The sequence below is a fragment of the Muntiacus reevesi genome, chromosome 1 (assembly GCF_963930625.1).
Source record: "Muntiacus reevesi chromosome 1, mMunRee1.1, whole genome shotgun sequence".
Taxonomy (NCBI): Eukaryota; Metazoa; Chordata; class Mammalia; order Artiodactyla; family Cervidae; genus Muntiacus; species Muntiacus reevesi.
The window spans coordinates 224,503,978-224,517,362 of record NC_089249.1 but is presented as its reverse complement, the minus strand read 5'-3'; positions in this window follow the sequence as shown (position 1 = coordinate 224,517,362).

Genomic DNA, 13,385 nt, shown 5'->3' with positions numbered 1-13,385 from the left:
TAAAAACCATAGTACGAGCGTGCTAACCACTGCCGAGCCCTGACTGCTTCATTCGGCCGAGAAGGGAGGCGGGTAGAAAGGGAAATGGCCCCCGTGGGCTCTGCTGGTAGGAGGGAAGAGCCGAGGCCGACCCCGCCAGAGGACCCTACCCCCACTTCCCCGCCACCATTCGCGGCCTGTTCAGCCCGGCTCCCTTGAGGGCGCGGTTGGGCGCTACCAACTCCGTCTCCGAGCGCGCGCGCGCCCCCGAAGCAATCGACTGAGCCGCTCTGCCTCCCGCGCTGCGCGGGCCGTCCCAGCCTGGCCCGACCGCCAGATTCTGCAGGTTCTTCTCAGGCTGGGTCTGAATGACCTTTCAGCCTCTTAGGGTGGTGCGCAGACTTTGTCTGCCGGGAACCTTGGGGTGGGAGCCGCTAAGAGTTTCTTTAGGCCTGGGGTTGCCTTTTCTCTCGAAGGCCCGGTGTCCGCACTGAGCGCCCTGCCCTCGCTGTTCGGGAGGACCGAGGGTGCTGGATCTGCCAGTCTAGGCAGGGCCTCCCTCTGCCTTTCCGCATTGAAATCCCACCCAGGGGCATATGGCTGTTCCGGTGAAAGTGTCCACCACGCACAACTCATTTCTCACTTCCCTTCCATCCCAATGTATCTGTGGCTCCCAGCGCCGCCACCCTCCCCCACTTTTGGAAACTACTGAACAAGACCAGCCTGTAAACTGCCTGTAAAATTCTGCTTCCCTTAAGTAAGTCATTTCTAATGGCAAAACAAAATGTTTGCAGCTGCAGCGGGTGAGGAAGGAGGGGATGGTTTTCTGCTTTGGAGTCACCTTGTGATGGGCAATGCCCTGGGGCCGGGCCCAGGCAAGCCCTAGCTGGGGATGGGGTAGGGCCATGGGCTTAGTCATGGGTTAATAGCTGGAGAGCCCTGTGCACACATTCCCAGACCGGGTCAGTACTGACTCTGAGGTCAGGAGTGTTGGCCCTACTATACAGATGATGGAACTAGGGCTCCATCACACCATGCAGTGGGCCAAGGTCACACGGATTCCAAAGTCAAGCATCTTTCCATGGTCTTCTCACCTTCAGAGGAGGAGTAAGGAGGGGTCCTTCCTGCGAGATGGCTCAGCCTGATGCTGTAGGACTTGGACTGCCGGGTTCTGAGAAGGACAGGGCCAGATACACAGGCTGGGGGAGGGAGGTGGGGGAAGGGAAGGTTGGGGCAGGGGGCTGGAGCCAGACCACCCCTCCCCCAACAGCTCCAGTCCAGAGCTCCGACCCCTCACTCTCTGGAAACATAAACACAATCACATCTGGACTCAGAGTGCCTCCCCGCCTCACACATCTGCCAAGGCCAGGGGGCCCTGGTCTCAGCTGAGGGCAGGAGGCAGGGGAGACCTAGAAGGAGGTGGGACTAGAGGGAAGTGGGAGGCAGAGAGGCCCCTCTGAACGTCAGGCTCAGCCTCAGGTGAGAGGAGGGCCGAAGAGGGGCTCTGGTGGAGACTTACTGGGGCTGTGGGGCCACAGGCCAAAGAGCTGCAGCTGAGAGGAGAGGCAAAAGCCAAACGACCCCACTGTCCTATCAGGGACCCCACTGTCCTATCAGGGACCGTGGCAGAGGTGAGCGCCGGACCCAGCCTTGGGCGCCACCCAGCTATTCTGACCTAGGGGACTCTGGCTGCAGGGAGTAGCCAGCTCTCCCCAGCTCCACCAGCTGCAGGGTCATCTCTGGAGGGACTGCTGAGGAATATGCAGGGCTCTGAGAGCCAAGTCCTCTGAGAAATGGCAGAAAGTGCTAGTCTTGCTCTGTCTGAAGAGGACTGGGGAGGTTCATTCAACATTTACTGCACTCCTGCCCCTGGTGCTGGGGATGGAGAACTAGGAAACAGACACAGTCTCTGCTCTCATGGACAAGTAAACAAACACGGATAATTACAAACTGGGCTGAGTGCTTTTGAAGAAAAAGAACAGGGTGTTGTAAGTAAGAAGAAGAAAAAAAAAAAAAGATGGCCCTGCCTCAAACAGGATAGCCAGGCAAGGCTTTTCAGTGGAGGTGACCCCACCTCTGTCTTTAGTGGCAAGTGTTACCATTTACTGAGCCCTTTGGGGTCTAGAGCCTCCTGCACTTCTCATAGATGAGCACCCTTACCTGCACAGCAACGCTGCAAGAAGGGTCCTCATTGCCCCCTCTCCCCGATGAGGTCCCGGAGGCTTAAAGAACTCATACAGTAGGAGTGATGGAGTGGATTCAAACCCTGTCACTCCCCACTCTGCACAAAGCTACCACATGCCCATTACCATGGACAACTTCAGGGGCAGGGGGTGCTGTCTGATCTTAAAGAGATCATAATTTCTGCTGGCAACATAGGACTTGTTCAGTCATTAAGTGTCCAGCTCTTTGTGACCCCATGGATTGCAGCATGCCAGGCTCCCCTATCCTTCACTGTATCCCAGAATTTGTTCCAATTAATGTCCATGGAGTCGATGATGCTATATCTAACCATCTCATCATTTGCCACCCCCTTCTCCTTTTGCCTTCAATCTTTCCCAGCATCAGGATCTTTTCCAATGAGTCAGCTTCTCGCATCAGTTGGCCAGAGTAACATAGGACTGGCCCTCAGAGAACACAAGGCAGACTTGTTCTTACCTGATCCTAACAAAGTGAACCCTAAAGGGCTGCTACAAGCTTAGGCCATAAATTGGGGATTGGGGGACAAGAGGCTGGCGCCCAGCACTGACTTGAAGGCACAGTGGCCACCAAACGAGACGGGTGAGCCACTATGTGTAACCCTGGTCATTAGTGCCTGGTCATTGAGGGAAAGGAACTGAGTCACCTTCCCTAGCTTTACGGCCACAGTCAGACTGCAGGCCTCCATCTGGGCCACCTGAGTCATCTGGAGGGGAAGGGGGCTCACAGCTGGAAAGGCTGCCTTGCAGGGGGCACTGCCTGAGGAGTCCAAGTCCTGGAGGTGGCTCTGGGTGGCCCTTCACTCCACATGCCTCAGCCTGCTGCCGCTCCCTGGTAAGATAGTAACAGGGCCTCAGTCACCAAGAGGGTGAGTCTGGGAAATGAGAATGAGGGTGGTTTTCTGCTCAGGGACCTCCCCTTCTCCTGGGGTGCTTACTTGGCTCTGGCATCCATGGGAACTTTTGCTGTGGTCTTTGAAAGCAGGAGTTTGAGTTCCAGCTCTACCTCTGAGTTGCAGAGTTAAGGTCTCTGAGGCTGTTTCCTCTTTAGTGAAAGGGAATAACAACAATCACTCCACACAGTTGTCTAAAGGAGTAAATGACATCATGCACATAAAGTGTTATCTGTGGTGCTGGCATATAGTAAGTGCTCAATAATTTGTTGCTTTTGATGGAATTGTGATTGTAGATGCTATTGTTATTATTAAAGTGAGCTGTCCTGCCTCTTCTCCTGAGGGCCCTGTCCCCCACTTTCCACATTAATGGGGCTTTGGTAAGTTCATTAACAGGTTATTTCTGAAAATGTCATTTAGGACCCACCTTGGTTTTCCCTCAGGCTTCACTGAATGCCATGAATGTGAGTCATGATTGACAGTCCTACTGATTCCTCCACCTGCCCCACCTTCCCCACTCCATCCCACTCCCCGGAGCCCAGCCTGTTGTCCTGTGGTCCAATCTTCCCACCACACTCCATGGGCAGACCCTGGGAGACCCAGAGGAACCAGGCCCAATTCCTGCTGTCCACTGGGCATGTGGAGGAGAACATGGGCTGGGCCAATCAGTACTCTGAGAGACGAGCCTCAGGAACAGAGGGGCACATGCCCAGAGTTCTCCCCGAAGGGCTCCCTGCAACTGGGGATGAAGACACCCAAACACTTCTTTTTGTGTTACTTCATTTTACCGACGGCCAACTTCATTTTACTGACAGCCAATCAGGCCCTGACTGAGTGCTGCATCCCCATGCAAGCACTGTATAAGAATTAGGTAGTATACAAGCATTCGCTCCTCACAGCAGGGATGGGCTTGCTGGTCTTACACTGGGAGAAACCGAAGCTCAGAGAGAACCAAAAGTTCATCCAAGATGGCCCAGCTCATGGAGAAAAGGGCTAGGACCTGCACCCCAGCCCTCTGCCCAGGGCCCAGGTGCCATCCACGGCACTGTACACCCTCCTGAAGGGCCAGGACCTGCACCCCAGCCCTCTGCCCGGGGCCCAGGTGCCATCCACGGCCCTGTACACCCTCCTGAAGGGCCAGGACCTGCACCCCAGCCCTCTGCCCAGGGTCCAGGTGCCATCCACGGCACTGTACACCCTCCTGAAGGGCCAGGACCTGCACCCCAGCCCTCTGCCCGGGGCCCAGGTGCCATCCACGGCCCTGTACCCCCTCCTGAAGGGCCAGGACCTGCACCCCAGCCCTCTGCCCAGGGCCCAGGTGCCATCCACGGCACTGTACACCCTCCTGAAGGGCCAGGACCTGCACCCCAGCCCTCTGCCCGGGGCCCAGGTGCCATCCATGGCACTGTACCCCCTCCTGACTGGAAGCACATTTGTACTGCGCTGGGAAGTGAGGGGTGGGGTGCGGAGGAGAGAAACAATTATAGTTCAGGTCCAGAGGCTGGACTCAGCTGTCCTCTGGGAGAGAGGAAAAGACCCCAGGTCTTGCCTTCACCGAGCTCACTCAGCTCTGTGGGACAAAAGCGGAGGAGCAGGTGATAGCTGGGACTGAGGAAGCCCTGGGGTGGGCAGGCAGGACACAGAGAAGTTTCCTGGCAAAGGCAGGGCCCTGGAATATCAACCATTAAATCCAAACTCCCATTCGGCGTTATGAGTTTCTCATTTCCTATATGGGTGCCGCCAGTCCGCCTCCCTCTGGGAGCCTTCCCAGGCTTCCTCCCACAGCCCGTGCTGACCTGCCTCCTTGCCCCTCTCCCCACAGAAGCCCCAGTCTTCACACTTCTGTGCCCTCTCTTCACTGGGCCCTGGCCCTTGCCTCCCAATGGACAGTGTAGCCCAGAGCTGGTGTCCACTGACAGACAGGCTGCAGGGCCCCCAGGAGGCACAGCCCCAGAGCCCAGCCGTGGGCTGGGGAGCCTGTGGGCCCGTGAATCAGGACACTGGAGGGGAGCAGGTCTACGGGCAGGAGGCTGCCTGTGAAGCAGGGTGAAGGCTGAGGGCCGATGAAAGCTGCGCTGGGTGACTGGTCACATGGCCCCACGCCTTCCTCTGCACCGTCCCCTGCTGTGGGCTGTACATGTTTTATTTATCACCTGAGCCTCATTTTTAGATGAGGAAGCTGAGGCTCGGGGTATCCAAAGGCACTCCAGCTTGAGAGCCTTGGATCCCAGCCTGTCCTACTGCAGACAGAGTCCACAGCTTCAGCCCTGTGAGCACAGCCTCCTGGAGGCAGGGTGCTAGCCCCTGGGCAGGGTCACTGCAGCCCCTGAGACCCAGGATGCATCGGCAAACAGATGTGGATAGTGACGTGTGACGTGTCTGTGCACCGCTGGTGCCGAAGAAGGATTTGCTAAATAAAAGAGGAGGAGGGCTGTCTTCCTTTATGTCTTACTCCACATGACATGTCCTGGCCTCCTGCCTCTCCCCAGCCCTTTCTCTCCTCTCTTGCTTCTTTCCTTCCTCCTCTCACCCATTCAACTCCCCACCATTCAGCATAAGCACTGCTTTTAAAAGTGTATCTGAACAACAACAGTTCAAACATGGGCAAAGCACCTGAACAGACATTTCTCCAAAGAAGACATACGAATGGCCAATAAGCACACGGAAAGATGTCCAACATCACTAGTCATTAGGGAGATGTAAATCAAAACCACAAGGAGATACCACTACACACCCATTATGATGGCTCTTACCAAAAAAGCAGAAAATAACAAGTGTCAGTGAGGATGTGGAAAAATTGGAACCTTTGTGCATTGCTGGTAAAAATGTAAAACGGCGCTGCTGTGAAAAACAGCACAACAATCTCTTTTAAAAAAAAACAACATAGAATTACTATATGACCCAGATATTTCACTTCTGGGTATATACAATAGAGAAACAAAAGCAGGGACTCAAACAGATATTTATACACCCACGTTCATAGCAACATTATTAACAATAGCCTAAAAGTAGGAGCAACCCACGTCCATCAACAGATGAATAAACAAAATGTGGGATACTACTCAGCTTAGAAACAGCAGGAAGCTCTTGACAGATGCTACAACATGAATGAACCTTGAAGACTCTGTGCTAAGTGAAATAAGCCATCACAAAACAACAGACATTGTATGATTCCACTTCTATGAGGTAGACAGACAGGAGGATGGTGGTTGCCAGGGGCAGGGAGGAGAGGGGAAGGGGGAGTTCCTGTTTAATGTGTATAGAGCTTCATTTGGGGATGATGAAAAATTCTGAAGAGAGATGATGGTGATGGTTACAATAAGTACGATATGAATGTACTTAATGTCACTGAATTCTGTACTTTAAAAAAGGTTAAAATGGCAAATTTCACGCTATGTGCATTTTAAACTTTCTTTTTTTTAAGTGTATCTGTGTTTATGCCTCTGCCTACCCAGGGAGGCATTCAGAGGCTGGTACCCAGGACTCCTGGAGGCTGAACCCACTACCAGAGACAGTCTGCTGCTTGCTGGAAGAACTTTCCCTGCAACCCTCTTCAGCGGGTACCCTTTGAGGCCCCAGTTATAGCTGAGCCCCATGTGGCCCCCACCCTATCCTCCATCCCTCTGTGCAGCAGAACACTGGGACTTCATTAAAGTCCCTACTAAGTGTCTGCTATACGGCCAAGAGAAAGTAAGTGGGGCCGATGACTTTGCTGTAAGTTTAGCATATAATTAAGTAATAGATTTGCCACTGCCTTTTCTTTTTAAACTGAGCTTCTCTGCCAAAACACTAAACAAGGCTATCTACAGAACATTACATATGTATGGTACCATTTTTATTTTTATACATGCACAGAGAAATTTCTGGATGCGCACAGTGCTAACAGCAGCTACCTTTGGGTGGTGGGAAACAGGATTTCTTTTTTTTTTTTTTTTTTCATTTTTCCTTTCCAAGTTTTTTTGCACTGAGCATGTTTATTACTTTAGTCATGATAGGATGAATCAAATACTATTTTTAAAATGCAAGAAACTGCGATCTGCAGGACAGCGAGTGGCCTTCTGCCTACAGGTCCCTGTCCTTACCCTAGAGGGGTCAGTCACCACCTCCCCGGGATGAAGTGTCAACGTCCGGGATTCAGTCTCACACACGGAGGGGGAACAGGCCAGTAATGACAGGTGGTGTCAAGTAAATCTTTACAGATTTTGACAGAAATGAAAATTTTTGTTTTCAAATACTTTCTTCTTTAAACAGATGTCAAATTAGTAGGTGCCAAGAGGAGTGTTCAGAGAGAAGAATTTGTAATGAGCTTGTATTGCGAAGCAGAGAGAACTCAGTTTAAAAAGGCTCCCGTAAGTGGGGCACCCACCCCTGTCCCCTTTGTCCCCTCACCCTCTCGGCCCTCCAACTCAGCAGCCTATTTACACTCTCACCTTGCCTGCACACATACACGTGCACACACGCACACACACACACCGTGTGTGCCTGCCAGCCAGCGTGATCATGGAATCTTTATTAAAGAGGCCCAAATTACCAAGGTTTTACTGCACTACTAAAAATAGTCATGCTTACTTAGCCTGTTTAATAAGCACACCATTTCTAATTTTTCTGCCTGAGTAAACTGAAACATCATTCCAGAAATACATTTTTACTGAAACAAGAAGGCTTGTTTTCCCTCCCTCGCTCACACTCTCTTCTCCCTCTTTGCCCTCCTGCCTCTTCTCTCCGTCCCCTGGTTCCCCCTCAGCCCCCCACCCTCTCTTTGTGAAATTTCAAAACACAAAGGGGAAGGGAGCAGTCATTTGGACTTGGCTTTTACACAAAATGGACCAATTTTTTTTAAGTGTTGGTAATTTGTCCCGAAAATGGATATAGGGAGTTGGGCTGGAAAGGCTTTGAAGAATGGTCTTTTATGAGTGGAAAATGAGGCCTGAGTGTGCGGGAATGTGAGCTCTGCCTCCCTGCGTGCCTGGAACGGTGCGGCACGTGTGATGACCGCGGCTGAGAGCGCCATTACCACCATTATCACATTATATGATTAGCATTCAGCAGAATCAGACAAAGCGTATTAACCCATTTAATTGAACCAAGGGCTTAACGTCCCAGTGACTTCACGGAAAGTGCTTGGCAAACCCTCCAAGACGTTGCAGCCACAAAGCAGCCGGCCACTTTGCCGCTTGCCAGGCTGTGGCGGGGCCTGTGAGGGTTTCCCCAAACTGTTCCCTCCTGTGGCCTCTCTGGGAACTTTCCAGGACACACTGGAATGGATGTTGATCCCCACCCTTACTCTAGCCTTTTCATGCACACACCTCTCTCTTCCTTTGGACAAACCTGATCTAATAAAGGATATATTTAGACAAAACACGCACACACACACACACACACAGGACAGTGTGGCAGAGGACCGCTCCTCCGTCTCCCAAACTAGCACTCCTGTTGAGTCAGAGAGGCTGGTCCCTGAGCACGGGCACACCGCTCACGGCTCCTCCTGAGCCTGCTGTCCACACCTCCAAAGCTGCTGCTGCCTTCCCAGTCTCCCGTGGAGGCCACCCCAGGGAAGTCCCCAGGCTCACAGAGACTGGCCCAACCCATCAAGGCAAAAATGCCCCCTGAGCCCAAGGTTGGGGGAGGTGCCTGGGGGAGGCCCAGGACCCTCTGGATTCTAGCCCCTGGCCTGGGCTCCTTGTCCCTTTCTGGAGCCCAGCTTTCCTCTTCTTTCAGTGGACACTGGACCTGCCTGCCTGCCTCCTGGAGTCTGCTGGCAGGGTTTGAAGGAACCATGGATGTGACCAGTATGTAAGGCTTTCGGTTGGGCTATTGCTTAAATTGTCCTTTATCATTTCACCAACTTCCTACCACTGGAGAATCTCTGAGTAGGAAAGCTCTTTCTCGGTCAGTACACCTAACCTCCTCCCCACCAGATTCTTAGTGCTCCTGCCAGGTGGCCCCACAGGGAAATATCTCACTTGATTTCACTGCAGACAATGGCCAGGTTGTCCCCAGGCCTCAGCAGGTATGCTGCACTGCCCCCACATTCTCCGCCAGGACAGGAGCTACCACTTGAGTGAGACAGCATCACCCTCTCACCCTGAAATCCATTTCCATGGGCACAGCAAGGCCCCATCCCAGGCCCAGCCCAGCCACCCTCCAGGGGGGTGAGAGCCAGAGACAAGTAGGGTGAGAGTGTGGACTTTAGAGTTAGACAGAACCTGGGCTTGTCCAGACCCAAGTGCAGCACTGCCACTTACTACCACATAACCTCTGTAAGCCTCGGTTTCCTCATCTGCTCAACGGGAATAAATGTGAAAAGCTGTGTGTAGTGTTTGGCACTGTGCCTGTGACATGCCAGCTTCAAAATACCTCCTGGATCTCTGCTGCCTGCTTTCTCCCTCCACATTGGGACTCTGAAGCTGACTGATATCAGTTGCTCTGTCACTGGCATCCAGGTAACCTCCAGCATAACTTCTCAGTTCCCAGCCCTCCTCACCTGGTCTAGAGGAATTATGGTCTGATTTAAGGACAGGGATGAAAGTTCAAGGGTGAGAGGATGCAAAAGGAGCTATCAAGGCTAACCAGAGCAATCTGGGAAGGCTTCCTGTTTAAGGGGACCTGATGATGAGTTATGATGGACAGGGCGATGGGAATGGGTGTGCAGGAGTGAAGGTGGGCTGGGCAAAGGGGAGCCCTGGGAGATACGGGGAGAGGAAGTGGAGACAGAATAGAGGAAGTTTAAGTGCTAGGTACAGGGCAGCAGGCCGTTCACAGAGAGGAAGCAGGGGTCAGAAGAGGCCAGGTCACTGCCCTGCTTCCAGATTGCCAAGCCCAGGTCCTTAAGATCCTGCTTAGTGTATGTCCCCGGTCTCCCCCTGTCCTTGCTCACACTGCGGGCTGCAGCCACACCAGCTTCTTTCCTTTGTGTCTGCAGTTCTTTCTGCCTGGAATGCCCTTCCATCTACCACAGGCATAGGTGTGCATGCACACACATATACACGCACACATGCACACTGTTTAACATTTTTTCCTTTTTTTTTTTTTTTGGCTACACCATGCGTCATGTAGGATATTAGTTCCCTGACCAGGGATTGAACCTGGGCCCTTGGCAGTGAGAACACGGAGCCCTAACTGCTGGACCACCAGGGAATTCCCAGAACTTTTTCCAAGATCAAAACTATATTGTTTTTTCTGATTACAAAAGACATATTAATTCTTAAAATTCAAAAGGTTCAGAAAAGAGTGAGGACAAAGTCAAGACCACCATCCCAGCACTAATATGATAATCCTTCCAGACATCACTCGGCATACACACATGTGCATGTACATATGTTACTCACTCTCACTCACTGTCATATAAAAGACATATCACATGTAGCTTTAGAAGCCACTTTTTTCAATCATATAATATCAAGAACATCTATTCCTATCAACAAATCACTGCTTTAAGGGCAACATGTATGGACTCATACTAATTCAACCAGTCTCCTCACCAATGAGCATTGATTTCTTTTGCTGTGTTTCCATCACAACAGGCCACAGGAAACATCTCATCCCTACATCTCGGTGCATTTGTCATTTGGCTCTTCAGGATAATTTCATAAGCAGAACTGTTGGGCCATAGGAACAGACAAGTTAAATCTCATGCACATTGCCTTCTGAGAAAGCCACACCTCTTTGCACTGCCAAAAGTGGACAGGGTGCCATCTCCATGCCCTGGCCAAGACTAGGTTTTGTCTATCATATTTGCCACTTGGAATATCTCACTGCCAATGTGTGTGTGTTGTTTTATTTCTCCCTTTCCAAATGGTCCACGTATGCATAGTTCTGCACCTGGGTTCTTCCACCTGACACTTCTTTCACACCTTTTCCACTTGCTCATTTGTGAATCAAGTAAAAAGTCACTGACGCAGGTCAAGAATCTCCCAAAGCACCCCCTGGATGCCCACATCTTCTCCCCTTGCTGATGAGGTGTCAGAAGGCACAGGAGCAGGCAGAGGCCCAGAAAGGACTGACCACAGCATCACCAGCTAGGAGGCAGTCTCCTGGGCCTGGGGGCTGGTCTGCACAGCCCTGCCTGACAAGGCCGGCTCATCCTGCCAGCTGAGCTCACGCCTGCTCGGAGCGTCCCGTCAGCCCAGCCAAGCCTCCCTAGGCCTGCTTGACTGGAACCCAGGGAAGGGTGATTTCTAAGCCAAACCCCTCTTCTGCCCAGGCTATAATTTCCTGATTAGGCACCACAGTCACCACCCATCTGCACACACAGATTGCTTCCTGCCACCCTCTCCATCCCTGGAGCTCCTAGGGCTGCTAAGTCGGGACCCACTGGGCCGGCAGACTTAAGAGCCTCCACAAGGCAATAAGAAGGGGCCAGGAAACTGGTTAAATGAGGCTGGTCTGAGGGACCACCCCTCCTCCTCCCAGAGGCAGGCCTTGCTCAAGAGGGAACCATGGTTTGATTTTCAGAGTTCAAAAAATCACTTTGATAAGAAAGAACAAGGCTGCTGTGAGACCGCAGAGGGGGCCATGTATGGTCTGAGTTCAGATACTGACTCTGCCCTCCAATGATGATCTCACCAAGTAACAGTCTTTCTGAGTGTTGTCTGCCCACTTATAAGATGAGGAAAACATTTCCCTAGAGGACTGTTGCACAGTATCACAGGAGAGTGGTTATAGCAGGAATGCTTGGTTCTTCCCTCTTGGTTATACAGCCTGGGGTACATTGCCTCTGTGAACCTCAGTTTTGCCACCTGTTTAATGGGAATAATGAAAGTACCTAAGTGTTGTTATGAGATTCAAATCATGTATGTCAAAGTATCTGAAACAGAACTACTGATAAAACAGAAGGTGGTATTTTCCACAGTCAACAAAGAGAACACGTCACACCTCTGGAGCCTCTGCTGGATCTCTGCTTGGACTCCTCCTTCGCTGGTCGAGCAGAATGTTTTAAAGAGTCTTTTCACCTCACGCCCAATCCTAGACATCAAGGCCCCAGTGGGGAAGGAGGAAGTCAAGGGGCAGTTGTGCTCTTAGGATACTGAATTGGGGCAGTGGAGGGCCTCTTCTGTGAGAGGTCATTGTCCCATTACCAGATTACAAAAGTTGGGGGTCAAGCTAAGAATTTTACAGCAGACTTTTCATTGCCTGTTGGCCTCTTCACACCTTTTGAGACCTCAGTTTCATTTTGCAGAAAGCCAGTCACACTTAGTGTCATTACCCTCAGGAGTACTTCATCTAGAGGCCTCAAATCGCAGCTGGGGGCTCAGTGGTGGTTTTTAAAGCCCTCTCAACATATCCCAATTTTAACCTAGGAGGTCCCTATGACACATGGCCATCTTATAACGTAAATCCCACATGGTCAGATCTCTTCATGGGGCTCCATTTTCAAAAGACAAAATTCAGCAACCAAAAATCATCCCTCAATAATCCCCATCATTAATGGCCTCTCTCTAGGAGTGTCAGCGGGGATCCAGTTCTCACCCAACAAGGATGCCTACTGTCCCCACCTGTCCCCTTTCCATTCTCGCCCTCCAGGTGGGTCAGAGTCTCGGTTCAGAGCCTCTGACTCATGGCCTCAGCTTTTACTTCCTTCTTCCTCCCTGTCCCAGCTCCTATCTTGTAGGTCTAGTCCCATTACCCTGCTTCTCTGCCATGGAGGAGAAGCCAGGAGCCAACCAAGAAAGCCCTAACACTCCCCTTTCCTTCCAGCTCACCAGCCCTGCCTCCCCCATGCCCCCAGGGCTGCAATGCACCAAACCTCAGGTGAAATCAGAGCAAGAACTCGGGGAGGTGCTGCACGTGGCCAACCATGCACAGAGGACGTTCTTGGTGCAGAGTGTGGGGCAGAGTGAGGTGCACGCGTGTTGGTAAATCTTGCCCGGTTAACTGAGTGCCTTTCTCCCTCATTTCCCAACCCCTGTGACTAGAATCAACAATGATTACCTCTCCTTCCTGAGTAGCCTAGTTAGGAATTCAGAGCCATCTTCTCCTCACCTGGTGAAGGACAATTCGTTTTAGGTGTCCTGTCTCACCCGCCATTTGGGGAAAATTTCAAGGTGTGTAGTTTCCAGCATATCAGTATTGGGTTTTTAGGGACTGTTGGAATAAAGAGGAGCACTTATAGTCTCAGTCACTGACTGGATTTCCATATTATAGAGACTGCTTCCTGCTGGTGGAATCAACAAGCAGTTAAAAAGCAAAATCTAGCCATCTTCCAAACACCTCTAGCCTTGGATTCCATATTCCTTCCTACAAGAGCCGGGGGAAGGCCTGGGAGTGACCAGAAGAGTTAAGCCCAGGTCCTGGGTATCCCACTGCAGCCCCAAAC